This window comes from Lissotriton vulgaris, chromosome 8, assembly GCF_964263255.1.
Source record: "Lissotriton vulgaris chromosome 8, aLisVul1.2, whole genome shotgun sequence".
In the NCBI taxonomy this organism is placed as follows: domain Eukaryota; kingdom Metazoa; phylum Chordata; class Amphibia; order Caudata; family Salamandridae; genus Lissotriton; species Lissotriton vulgaris.
This window is the reverse complement of record NC_141696.1, coordinates 1,435,762,409-1,435,776,004: the sequence shown is the minus strand read 5'-3', so window position 1 is coordinate 1,435,776,004 and position 13,596 is coordinate 1,435,762,409. Positions and strand designations below refer to the sequence as shown.

The window sequence follows — 13,596 nt, the reverse complement described above, 5'->3', positions numbered from 1 at the left end:
TGTAGAAAACGAGGGTGAAATTTGTGGGAGCAGGCGGGAACGAAACCGCTCTCATGATTTCTTTTCATCCAGTGTGACACTGTACTTGTGTCGCCTCCTGGAAGGCCACTTCACGCTTTGACTACGCCTTTTGTAAATATATACTACAGGGACACTACAATCTGTACCTTCCTGTGGAGGAGATATTTCAATATAATATCTCATCCAAATTCGCAATGATTCAGACAGAAATGAGAGATTAAAGCACTAGACCCTGCCCAGGTGTAGAAACAGTGAAGGTCCCTTGATCTGGGCAGCATGGATTCCAATCGGCCACAGCGCCATACCAGTATATTGAAGGATGAACAGTGCCAGCACCGGGATTGATTTGCTAAAAACATAGACAGTCCTATCATGAGGGCCTGTCCTAGATCAGCGCGCTTGTTTTTATGCTCCTGCAGAGTGCAAACTGCATTCATTTAGCACAATATGTTTCTGATCTATTCTAGAACATTATTTTTGGAAGCCCAGCTCAGAAATGTAGAGAGGCAAATCCTGCTCACTGTTTCCGAGCTTTGCTGCCTGAAAATCAAGCTCTAACTCCGATAAATATTTAGTTAAAAAATAATTCATTTTAGGCTGCAAGCTGATAAAAACAGGCACTTGGCTCGGCACTGAGCACTGAATGGCCTAGGGGCTGCATGAAGGCTCAGGACACAGAGAAAGCCAACTCCGTCCAAAAGGGCCTTAAGGTATTACCCCATTCCCCAGTGGTGGCTGTAATTTACTGAGGAAGGCGGGCTGTCAAATAAAATAAAAAAATAGAAAATGAAATGCAAAACACTTACTGGATCCTGACGACCTCCTCGCACTCCGACCTCTTCTGCAGGGACTGCAGTGCAGGCCCAACAAACTCCCTTAACCAGTCCTGGTCTGCTCACGTGCTGTTACCAGCATGCGAGCAGTGCTCTGATTGGTGGGGGCGGCCTTTGTCGGCACACCCGAGTGAACTCATTGCCTGCACTTTGCTCTCAACCTAGCTGTCTTAAGACAGCTGGGTTCAGAGGTTTAAAGTGCGCTAGTGAGGCTGGCCGTCGCAAGACGGCCAACCAAAAGGACATGCGCACTTTAAACAGTGCCAAAGTAGCCCTTTGCCAACCACTCCTCTCTGCTGTCACTCAGAAGGCCCCACCCCATCCTGACAACCACACACACACATACAACCACACACACATAACCACACACACACAACCACACACACACAACCACACACACAACCACAACCTCTCACACACAACCACACACACAAGCACACACAACCGCACACACACAACCACAACCACACACAACAATACACACAACCACACACAACCACAAAACCACACACAACCCCAAGCACACAACCACACAACAACACACACAACCACACACACACACAACCACACAACCACACACACAGCCACAACCACACACACAACCACACATACAACCACACACCAAACCACCCACACAACCACCCACAACCACACACACACAACCATATGCACACACAACCAACCACACAACCAACCACACTCACAACCACACACACACACAACCACCCACCCAAACACACACTCGCACAACCACACACAAAACCACAACCACACACAACCACAACCACACACCCAACCACACCCAACCACAACCACACACACACACACACACACACACAACCACACACACACACATTCACACACAACCACAAACACAACCACAACCACACACAACAACCACACACACACACAAACACACACACAACACACACACAACCACACACACACACAAAATCACACACACCCAACCATACACACACACAACCACACACACACACACACACACACACAACCACAACACCACACACACAACCACCACACACAACCACACATACACACAACCACACACACAACCACACACACACAACCACCCACACAACCACACACACACAACCACACACACACAACCACACACACAACCACAACCACTCACCCAACCACAACCACACATGCACACACACACAACCACACACACAACTACACCCACAACCACACACACAACCACCCACACAACCCCACCCACAGCCATACACACAACCACAACCACACACAACCACACACAAAACCACACACAACCACACACAACCACACACACAACTAGACACAACCACACACACAACCACACACAACCACACACATAACCATGCACACCACACACACACCACCACACACACGCAACCACACACACACAACCACACACACATGCACAACCACACACACACACAACCACACTCACACAACCACACACACACACAACACCATAACAACAGACACAACCACACACACACACACAACCACACACACAACCACAACCACACACACAACCACCCACACAACCACACCCACAACCATACACACAACCACACACAACCACACACAAAGCTACCCACAACCGCACACACAACTACACACAATCACACACACAACCACACACAACCACACACATAACCACACACACACAACACCACACACACACAACCACACACACACACACAACCACACACACACACAACCACACACTCACACACAACACCATAAGAACACACACAGCCACACACACACACACACAACCACACACACAACCACACACAAACACACACAACCACATACACACAACCACCCACACAATCACACCATTGTGGGTGGTCAGACAGCATAGGTATAGCGTGGGTCGCCAGGGCCTGCGTCAATGGTTAGGTCTCGCCAGCGCATGCCCTGCTCAGAGAGACATTCAGTAGGTGAGTTTTCAAAGTGCTACAGGCTGGCCTAGAGCTTACCTTAATGCGAGCATGCATACGCGTAGCCGCCATCTGTCTCCTCAGTTATGGGTCATTAAGTTGCTTGTTCCTTTCTTTCATGGCTCATTAATCTTTACAGCATGCTCCTCCACCCCTTGCTCTCTGCCCTCACTACCCCCCTGCAGCACACACTACCCCCTCACATGCAGCCCTCCTTCTCTGTAGCAACCCCTTCCCTGCCCAGCCTTTCCTCTTGACCAACACATAAACACACAACACACACACATACAACCACACACACAACCACACACATACAACCACACACACAACCACACACACACACAACCACACGCACCACACCCACAACCTTACACAACCACAACTGCACACACACAACCACACACACAACCACACACACACCACCACACCCACACACACAACCACACACACAACCACACACACCCAACCACAACCACACACACACCACCACAAACACAATCACACACACACAGCCACACACACACCCAACTACACACACAACCACACACAGACAAACACACAAACACAACCAACACACACCACACACACATAACCACACACAACCACGCACAATCACAACCACACAATCACAACCACACACAATCACAGCCACACACAACCACACACAACCCCACACAACCATCCACACAACCACACACACAACCACACCCACAGCCACACACACAACCACACCAGCAACCAAACACACAACCACACCCACACACAACCATGCACACAACCACACACACACACACGCACAACCATACCCACACAACCACACCCACACAACCACACCCACAACCACACCCACAACCACACCCACACACACAACCACAAACACACACACAACCATGCACAAACACAGCCACAAACAACCACACCCAACCACAACCACACCCAACCACACACACACAACCACACACACAACCACACCCACACCACACACACAACCACACCCACATACAACCACAAAAACACACACACACACAACCACACACACAATCACACCCACACACAACCACACAACCACACCCACACACAACCACACAACCAAACACACAACCAAACACACACAACCAGTACCACACACACACCACACACACAACCACACCCAAAACCACAACCACGCCCATACCCACACACAACCGCACACACAACCACACACACAACCACACACACAAACACACACAACAACTACACAACCACACACAACCACACACACACAACCACAACTACACACACAACCACACACACACTAAACCACACACACACACAGCCACCCCTGCCACTCACTGCCTATCAGCCTCCTCAAAGCCAGGTAGCGTAATCATGATCAGTTTCCCTTTCACGCGATCAGTTTCACTTTCACGTTTGCCGTGAAATGTTCACTTTTCTAGTTTTATTCAGCATTCACTCTTGTTTCCTAGTGCTTGACAATCCAATCTCTAAAATATTTAAGCAGCCTGCACATCTCCTGTCAACCATACCACTCCATGCATTTTCTCCGATCCATATAGATATAAGTGGTACAGACAAAGGTAAACAGGTTTCTTATTATTTCTTCAAGCAATTAACCAGAATGTTAAACTGCATTCGTGCCCCACTTAGTTTTAAACAGCAAACAGTTATTCTAATCGGTTTGTTTCACAGAAGTTGTGTCTTAGGAGAAGGGCAGTGGCACTCGCATGCCACTATATGCTAGTGCAGAGTTCTTCAAACTGTGGTGTGCGACACCATCCCAGTGGGGTTGTCCTCCACTGTTCCCCGCATCGCAATCTTTACCTATTTCAAATGGGAATTTGCTTTCATCAGCAAACTCCAGTGACAGAGGGTTGGAGGGGGGATGGAGGAGAAATCACTGGGCGCGCCTGCCATGCTTTTGTCTGCTAAGTGATAAGAGTTCACCGTCCCAGGAGGGGGTTAATTGGTGGAGCTGCAGTGGGAGGCAGGAAGTCTCCTTTGCTAAAAACTAAAGCAAACGAAGAGACAGTCCTGTTCCTTCATGTTCGATTTCAAAGCAGAGGAGACTCCTTGCCTCCCACTGCAGCTGAAATTACTGTTCCATAGCTGCCACGGTTTCAGATTGCTATGTGTTACACTTTTATAATTTCAGTGTAATTATGAGTGACATTTCAACCACTGAGTGACACTTTTCTCGCAAGAAAAATCAAGCAGTAATGACTACGGAAATTTATATAAACATTAGAAATTACACATATTGGAGCATTCATTCAATTAATTCACTTGTATAAATTCTAGACCGCCTTGGGTGCAGAGTTTATGTGAGTTATCAGATCTTTAAAAACTATTTCTGTAATATCAAAATTTGCATTGTGTTGCTTGGCTTTTGAATTCCATAGGATAGCTCTGTTATTTGATGACAGAATCATACATTTACTTGAAAGTCATAATTGGCTAAATATATTTACGAACAAGCTACCTGAAAGCTTCAGAATATTGAATGGCTTTTAAATGTGACATATTGCTTTCCGTTGTCATGCTGCTGTTGGACCCGGCCTCGTGGGGTGGTTCTGCCCCCCGCGAATCAGCTCCCCATCAGCCCAGCTCCGTACATAGGGACTCCCTAGTTGCCAAACCCATGTCCGACCCAATGCCCATTGTCCGTATCGGCCTGTCCCCGGCCACCCTTCCAGCCGCACGCCCCAGACCCGCAAGGCCCCATAGGCCCATCGGCAGCCATTTTCCCTTCCAGAGATCCCTGATGCCATGGGCCTAACCTGACCCCTGCCTTAGCGTAGCGTATGCGCCAGACGTGCCAGCCCCCGTTGGGAGGATGAGGGCTACCCTAGAAAGAGAAGGCGAGGAGTTTCAATGGCACCTCCAGCCTCCCCTGTGAGACTGGTTTCGCTCACACCTCTGGTCTCCCCCCTGAGGGCCAGTTTTGATGTCACCTATGGCCTCCCCGAGTGCTGGCTCCAGACCTGCTGGGCGTCTGGGAATTCCCGGACGCATCCTCAAAGAGATCAAAGAACCAACCGCCGGACCTCACCCACGGACTGCCCCCACAGCTTCGGACCCCCCGCCTGCTAGGGTCCGGACATCAAAGGGTCACTGAACTATATCAAGGGGCGGCCCTGAACTAGCGGCAGTTGTATCTTGGACAAGGAAGCCCTGCTGATCTGATCGCGGCTGACTGAACCTCGTGAACTCTGGAGCCCTGCGGACGCTGTCGCGGCTCGTTCTTGGAACTGAACCATCGGAGCCCTGCTGACCTCGTCGCGGCTCGAGTTTGAATCTTAAAGACATCTACGGAACTCTCTGAGCCCTGCTGAGGCTGTCGCGGCTCGTTCGTCGAACCATCGGAGCCCTGCTGACCTCGTCGCGGCTCGAACTTGAAACCTGAAGATATCTATGGAACCCTCTGAGCCCTGCTGACATGGTCGCGGTTCCTCCGGAACCTCCTACAGAGCGAGCCCTGCTGACGCCGTCGTGGCTCAAGGAACATTCTAGTCCGGCTGGACTATTGAATTCACCCTCCCGACGAGACTATCCTCAAGTGAGTAGGATCACCAGTGCGATCTTCCGTATCCCCCCGGTTCGAGGATTGAGAGCTGTGCGCAGGGTACGCCACGTGCTGGGTTACGATCCTAAGACTGTCCCGCTACCCCCGTCCCTAAAGACTTGAGACTCTCTGCGGTTCCTCGATCATTGTACCTAAGTGTGATATTGCTTCCTTCGTGAATATAAAGAAGTTGATAACTTATCCCTCGGTGTTGTGTTGGTTCATAAGTGTGGTGTGGTCTTCGTGTGTACGATTCACTACTTGAGGTCTTCCCGGTGGAGATCTCTCATAAGGCTCGGCATTATTGGTGGAAGAGGTAGGTCTCGGAGGAGTCGGGTAGACATAACCTGGCCTCTGGGATCGCCCCTTCTAACATTGGTGGCAAGCTACGGGATAAGAGCCTACGCCTGAAATCTCACAGTAAAGCGACTGACACACCACCCGAACAAGACCAATCATGAGTCTCGTCGGAACCAATGAAAAAAAACGCATTTCAGAAGGAAAAGCTGGAAGAATACACCCACAAAGAATTAAAACAATTCTGTAAAGATTTCCGCATCGCTACCACTGGGTTGAGCACTAAAGACGACTTCCAGAAGGCCCTGACGGCCTGGGTAGAAGCCGGGGCCCCTCTCCCCACGACTGAAGGAAACAGTGGAGAGGAAGAGCCACCGACCGAAACTGACGGCCCAAGGGAAGAGGGAGCCAACTCCCTACCACGAGCTGCCAACACGGAGAGAGGTCTGTCGGTGGAGGAACTGGCAGACCAGGAACGCAACCGGAACCACGAGTTGGAGCTGGCCCGACTTAAAATTGAAGGTGAACTCAAACTGGCAGAACAGAAACTGGCCATCGAGCAGCTACGGCTACAAGGGGAATTGGAAGACAAGAAGCTCCAGCGGGAGCTGGAAGAAAAGAAGCTCCAGCGGGAGCTATAGGAAAAGAAGCTCCAGCGGGAGCACGAGGGGAAGAAGCTCCAGCTCGAGCATGAGCGAAGCCTGAAGGAGATCGAGATTAAAGCCCGGAACGAAGAGACCCGACCCCCAGGAACAGAGACCCTGCTCCCCCGGTCGAACCGAAAGTACACATCCCCAAGGATGTGGTGAAGGAATACTACAAGAACAACGATATCCAGCAGTGGTTCAAAGCATACGAGGTCGCCATGACCGCCCACCAAGTACCTGAGAAGGATTGGGGGGCCGGATTATGCGGCCGCTTCCTCAGCGAAGGGAGAGACACCCTGCTGGACCTGCCCTCCGCCGTAGTGAACTCTTACACCCACATGAAGGACACCCTTATGACTCGCTATGGGCTCACCCCCGAAATGTACAGGCAGAGATTTCGGGGCTGCAAGAAGATACCCGGCACCACATGGGTGGAATATGTAAATTTCTATAGCAGAGCTTTGGACGGGTGGATCAAGGTCAGCAAAGTGACCACCTTCGAAGGTCTGGTGGACCTCATTGCCTATGAACATCTATCAAACAACTGCTTTGTAGAGCTGAGACAGCACCTTCTTGATAGCAAGATGGCGACCCCAGGAAGCTGGCAGTCGAAGCTGATCGATGGGCGAACACCAGAGTCCCACGAAACCCAGTAGGAGACTCCAACCGAAACGAGAAAGAAAAGCCACGGCAGAGGGGAGGGGGGAATCAGAATAGGCAGCGGGTTCCCCAGACAGGGCCTCCTCGCAGTCCCCCTAGGAACCAGCCAGGAACCCCCCGCCAGACGCCAGGGCCGGATTCCCTCCTGTTAGATCAGGACCCAGAATAGCCACAGCCTGCTACCGATGCAACCAAACAGGGCACTACGCCAATGACCCCAACTGCCCCTGCTCAAGAAAACCCCTGCTGCAGGTCCCCCTGCGCGCCACCTCGCCAACGTAGCCCTACAAGAAGAAGAGTAGATAGAGGACCCCGAGGGGTGGGAACCAGCAGCAATGACCTTAGTTTCCCTGGGAGATAGAGAAATGGTCCCCGGTACCTTTCTACCAGACAACACCGAGAAGTACCGACAGCAGGTGACTGGCAACGGGTTCCGCATAGGGGCCCTCCGAGATACCGGGGCCACTATCACGGCTGTGAAAGAGCACCTTGTCACCCCAGACAAATTAGTACCCCGTGCCTCCTGCAGAGAGATCTCCGCGGACAATTCCGTCCGCACCTGTAAGATAGCTCAGGTCACATTCGAGTGGGAGGGCGTCTCCGGAAAGTTACGAGTTGCAGCCCGCACCGACATGCCCGTGGACTGTCTCCTCTGTAACGATCTAGAGAGCTCCCCCTGGAAGCAAGTAGAGCGCAAGACTCACCTCGAGATGGTGGGCCTACCCGAGTGGGCCTGCGTGACCACCGGGTCCATGGCGGCCCGGGCGGCCACCCCCGAGGAGTAGACTACCGAATTACACCCCCCCCGTTCCTGCCGAACCAGAGGGTAGCGAGCAGACGGAGGGCCTTGACCTCTTTCCCGGTGAAAGCAGCGACCCCGACTCCGGTCATTTGGACCAAGCTGGTGAGCCAGCCCCGAGCACAGACGATCTCCCCGAGTTTCCCAGTGGCGCCAACTGGGGGGGCCCTCCCAAGAGGAGTTCTGCCTGGAGCAGACCTCGTGTCCCTCTCTAGTGGGGCTGTGGCAGCAGGCCGCCGCCCAGGCCACCGGTGACCAGTCCGGCTCCCACCACATTTATTGGGAAAATGGCCTACTATATAGCGAACAGAAATCCGCGGAACTAGGGTCAGCCCGAGTGCTGGTGGTACCCCTACGTTTCCGCAGATTCCTACTGAACCTGGCCCACGATGTACCCCTGGCGGGACACTTGGGTCGAAACAAAACCTACCACAGGTTGGTCACCCATTTCTATTGGCCCCACATGCGCTCCGATGTGGAGGCCCACTGCAGATCCTGCCTCACGTGTCAGGCCAGCGGAAAGAGCGGAGGGCGACGCAAGGCTCCCCTCCAACCGTTCCCCGTGGTCAGTGCCCCCTTTGAACGGGTGGGAATCGATATCGTGGGGCCCCTTGACCCCCAAACGTCCTTGGACCACGCCACCCGATATCCCGAAGCCATCCCCCTCCGAACGGTGACAGCCCCAGTGGTGGGGCGGGCCCTCATGGGGATCTTCTCCCGGGTGGGATTCCCGCGAGAAGTAGTGAGCGACAGAGGAACGAACTTCATCTCCAAGTACATGAAGTCTCTCTGGCAACAGTGCGGGGTGACGTACAAGTTCACCACCCCGTACCATCCCCAAGGAAATGGCCTGGTCGAGCGGTTCAACCGTACCCTCAAAGGGATGATCATGGGCCTTGAGGAATCCCTGAGACGCAAGTGGGACGTCCTCCTCCCCTGCCTCCTGTTCGCATACCGCGAAGTCCCCCAGAAGTCCCTGTGGTTCAGCCCTTTCGAGCTGCTCTACGGGCACCCCGTCCGAGGACCCCTCAGCCTGGTCAAGGAAGGGAGAGAGACGACGTCCTTAGAGCCCCCACCAGATGTGTTTCGATATATTCTGGCTCTTCGGAATCAAACTCGGAAGTTCCGAGAGCTGGTCGAGGCAAACCTCGAAGCCAGTCAGGAGGAAATGAAAAGATGGTATGACCAGAATGCCACTCTGGTCGAGTTTCAACCGGACAACAGGTCTGGGTGATGGCCCCTGTGGAACCCTGTGCCCTGTGGAACCCTGTGCCCTGCAGGACAAGTGGACGGGTCCCTTCAAAGTGGTGGAGCGGAAGAGTCAGGTTACCTACCTTGTTGATGTACAGTCCCCGAGAAACCCCTTGCGGGTTCTTCATGTAAACCGCCTGAAACCCCACTTCGTGCGGTCCGAGTTGAGTTTACTCCTCGCCACCGACGACGGAGACGAAGAAGAGACGGATCCTCTCCCCGATCTCTTGTGCGTAAAGGAAAAAGATGGCTCTGTGGAGGGAGTGAGGCTCGCCCCCTCCCTCACCACCGAGCAACGCGAAGACTGTCGCCAGCTGTTGGGACAGTTTTCTGACCTATTCTCCCTCATCCCCGGAGTCACCAGTTGGTGCGTCCACGATGTGGACACCGGGGACAGCCCTCCGGTACGGCACAGGGCCTACCGCGTCCCCGACAGAATCCGAGCTTGCATCAAGACTGAAGTCTCCAAGATGCTAGCCCTGGGAGTGGTCGAGGCCTCCGACAGCCCATGGGCCAGTCCCGTGGTTTTGGTTCCGAAGGCGGCCGCCCCCGGCGCTGTTCCAGAGCTGAGGTTCTGCGTAGACTACCGTGGGCTCAACGCCGTCACCCGAACCGACGCTCACCGTATTCCCCGATTACTCGCTGTTTAACATTGAGGCACGAACTTTGGAGGGATTTTCCACTCATCGTTTTGGGTGACAGACAAGGCAAGGGTGATTAGATCTTACCCGCTTTCCCTTGATAGTTGGCAGACTACTTGCCTTCCCCTTCAGGGTGTGGCCGATTCACGGGCCGTCATCTGCGGGGACTGACAGGGATAGGGTAGCGGCCATCTTAGTGAGGGCTCGCAGTGCACGTCGCTCGGACAACGGCATAAAAACATAAGTCCATGGCTCCGTGCAGCGGACGCGCATTGCGGGTGCGCCGATCGCGCTCCGCAGTCAAGCCAGAGTCCTGCCCGTCTACGCCCGTCCGCGAACGACCGGGGCGCGGGGCAGGACCCCATGGCCCCACCCTTCAAACAAATTCCGCGGTCCTAAGCAGCAGCAGCCATCGAATTCACTATTCCAAAACAGATCTCCTTACACTTGGTAAGAAGCCGAATCACACCTGCTTTCACACTATAGACCCTGATTACATACCCTCTCTTTGTAATTTATGCAACCAGGCACTTCCCACGATAAACAAAATTTCAGGAAAGGTAGCTAATCTGAAGATGATATTGCTAAACTGTAGGTCTATGACTAAACATAAAATGGAAATCCACGACCTGTTGATAAATAGAGATCTAGACGCCATGTTTCTTACAGAGACATGGCTAGAAGATTCATCCTCCCCTGATATTCTAGAAGCTATACCTCCCAATTATAGCCTTCTGAGAATTGACAGACAAAAACAACGTGGAGGACGACTTGCACTTATCTATAAAGCAGAGCTAGAATGCACCTTAACAAAATCCACCATAATCAATAGTGAATGTGGCTTATTTACAATAAAATTAGAACCTACAAATCCGATCACTGGCCTACTTATTTACCGGCCTCCGGGAACCGCAGCGCCTTTCTGCAGCCAACTCATCGAATCAGCCACCCAGCTTGCAGTTAGACATAAAAATCTAATCATTTTAGGCGACCTAAATCTTCACTTCGAAGATATTAACTCCAGTGAAGCACAACTTCTCGCGGCCGCACTTAACTCTGTAGACATAAAACTTCTCTCTACAATCCCCACACACCAGCAGGGACATCTTTTAGACCCCATTTTTGCGAATTGGGAGGGCATTAAGACCTCACCCCCGATCCCACTGATTTGGTCTGACCACAGCATTGTGCCATTTGAGATAATAAGAGAACCTACAGATATTATACCTATAAAACATCCTCCTCACAAACGCCGTAATTGGAAAAAATTCACCCCTGAACTCTTTAAGAGCATGTTAGCCGAGCAACCTCCAACAATAGGTAACTCCTTGCAAGAGGTTTGGGACAACTACGAATTATGGATGGTGAAAGCACTAGATAAAATCGCTCCCTGGACAACCAAACCTCCAGCTAGACAATCCAAAACCGCTCCATGGTTTTCAGAAAAACTCAGAACAGCAAAAGCTCAATGTAAATTAATAGAGCGTAGATGGAGGAAAAGCTACGCACCTGAACTCAAAGATAGCTACAGAATTGAATTAAAAAAATACCAAAAAATGGTTAGAGCGGAGAAAAGTTACCACTATAAAAATAGAATTGAGCGCCTAGGGTCTGCTCGATACCTCAGTACCTTCGATCTGACCAGCAGATTGCCCTGACCGAGGAGGCCCGAGAGAGGTCCGCCTTTTCCACCCTGGATGGCCAATACCATTTCCGGGTGATGCCCTTTGGCATGAAAAATGCCCCCGCCACCTTCCAGAGACTGGTGAACCAGGTACTGGCAGGACTGGAAGAATTCAGCGCCGCATATCTGGACGATATTGCGGTGTTCAGCTCCCACTGGCCTGAACATCTCCTCCATCTCCGGGAGGTCTTGTTAGCCCTACAGAGGGCCGGCCTCACCATTAAGGCCAGTAAGTGTCAAATCGGACAGGGGTCCGTGGTCTACCTGGGGCACCAGGTCAGCAGCGGCCTCGTGGCCCCTCTCCAACCCAAGATCGATGCAATCGTGGCCTGGGAAGCCCCCTCCACCCAAACGGAGGTGCGAGCCTTCCTCGGGCTCATGGGGTACTACCGCAGGTTCATAAAGGGATAGGGCAGCATCGTAGTGCCCCGCACAGAATTGACCTCTAAGAACCAGCCGAAAAAGGTCAACTGGACCCCCTGCCTGCCAAGAGGCATTTGAAGCCCTGAAGCACGCCATGTGCACTGCCCCTGTGTTGCAGGCCCCCGACTACTCCAAAGAGTTCGTGGTCCAAACGGACGCCTCCGAGCATGGCATCGGGGCCGTCCTGTCCCAGTTGAATGAGGAAAAGGCCTGGACCAGCCAGTGGCCTTCATTAGCCGGAGGTTACTCCCTCGAGAGCAAAGGTGGAGCACCATCGAGCGGGAGGCCTTCGCGGTGGTTTGGGCTCTGAAGAAGCTGAGGCCCTACCTATTCGGTACTCACTTCCGAGTCCAAACTGGCCACCGACCCCTCCGGTGGCTAATGCTAATGAGAGGGGAGAATCCCAACTTGCTGCGATGGACCATCTACCTCCAGGGGATGGACTTCACTGTGGAGCACCGGCCAGGTGTTGACCACGCCAACGCTGACGGCCTGTCCCGTTTCTTCCACCTCAGTGAAGAGAACCCCCAAGGGGATGGGTAGTTCTCTCCGCCTTTCAGCTGGGGGGGGACGCGTGTTGGACCCGGCCTCGTGGCGTGGTTCCCCCCGCGAATCAGCTCCCCATCAGCCCAGCTCCGTACATAGGGACTCCCTAGTTGCCCTACCCATGTCCGATCTAATGCCCATTGTCCGTATCGGCCTGTCCCCGGCCACCCTTCCAGCCGCACGCCCCGGACCCGCAAGGCCCCATAGGCCCATCGGCAGCCATTTTCCGTTCCTGAGATCTCTGATGCCATGGGCCTAACCTGACCCCTGCCCC

The 13,596-nt window shown here is 52.7% G+C and overlaps 1 protein-coding gene across 1 annotated transcript in view; it reads left to right on the top strand.

Moving 5' to 3' along the window:
* Positions 1-13,596, top strand: part of LOC147698895 (T-lymphocyte activation antigen CD86-like) — a 160,315-nt gene that overhangs the window by 55,472 nt on the left and 91,247 nt on the right. The gene's annotated exons all lie outside the window — the stretch shown is intronic.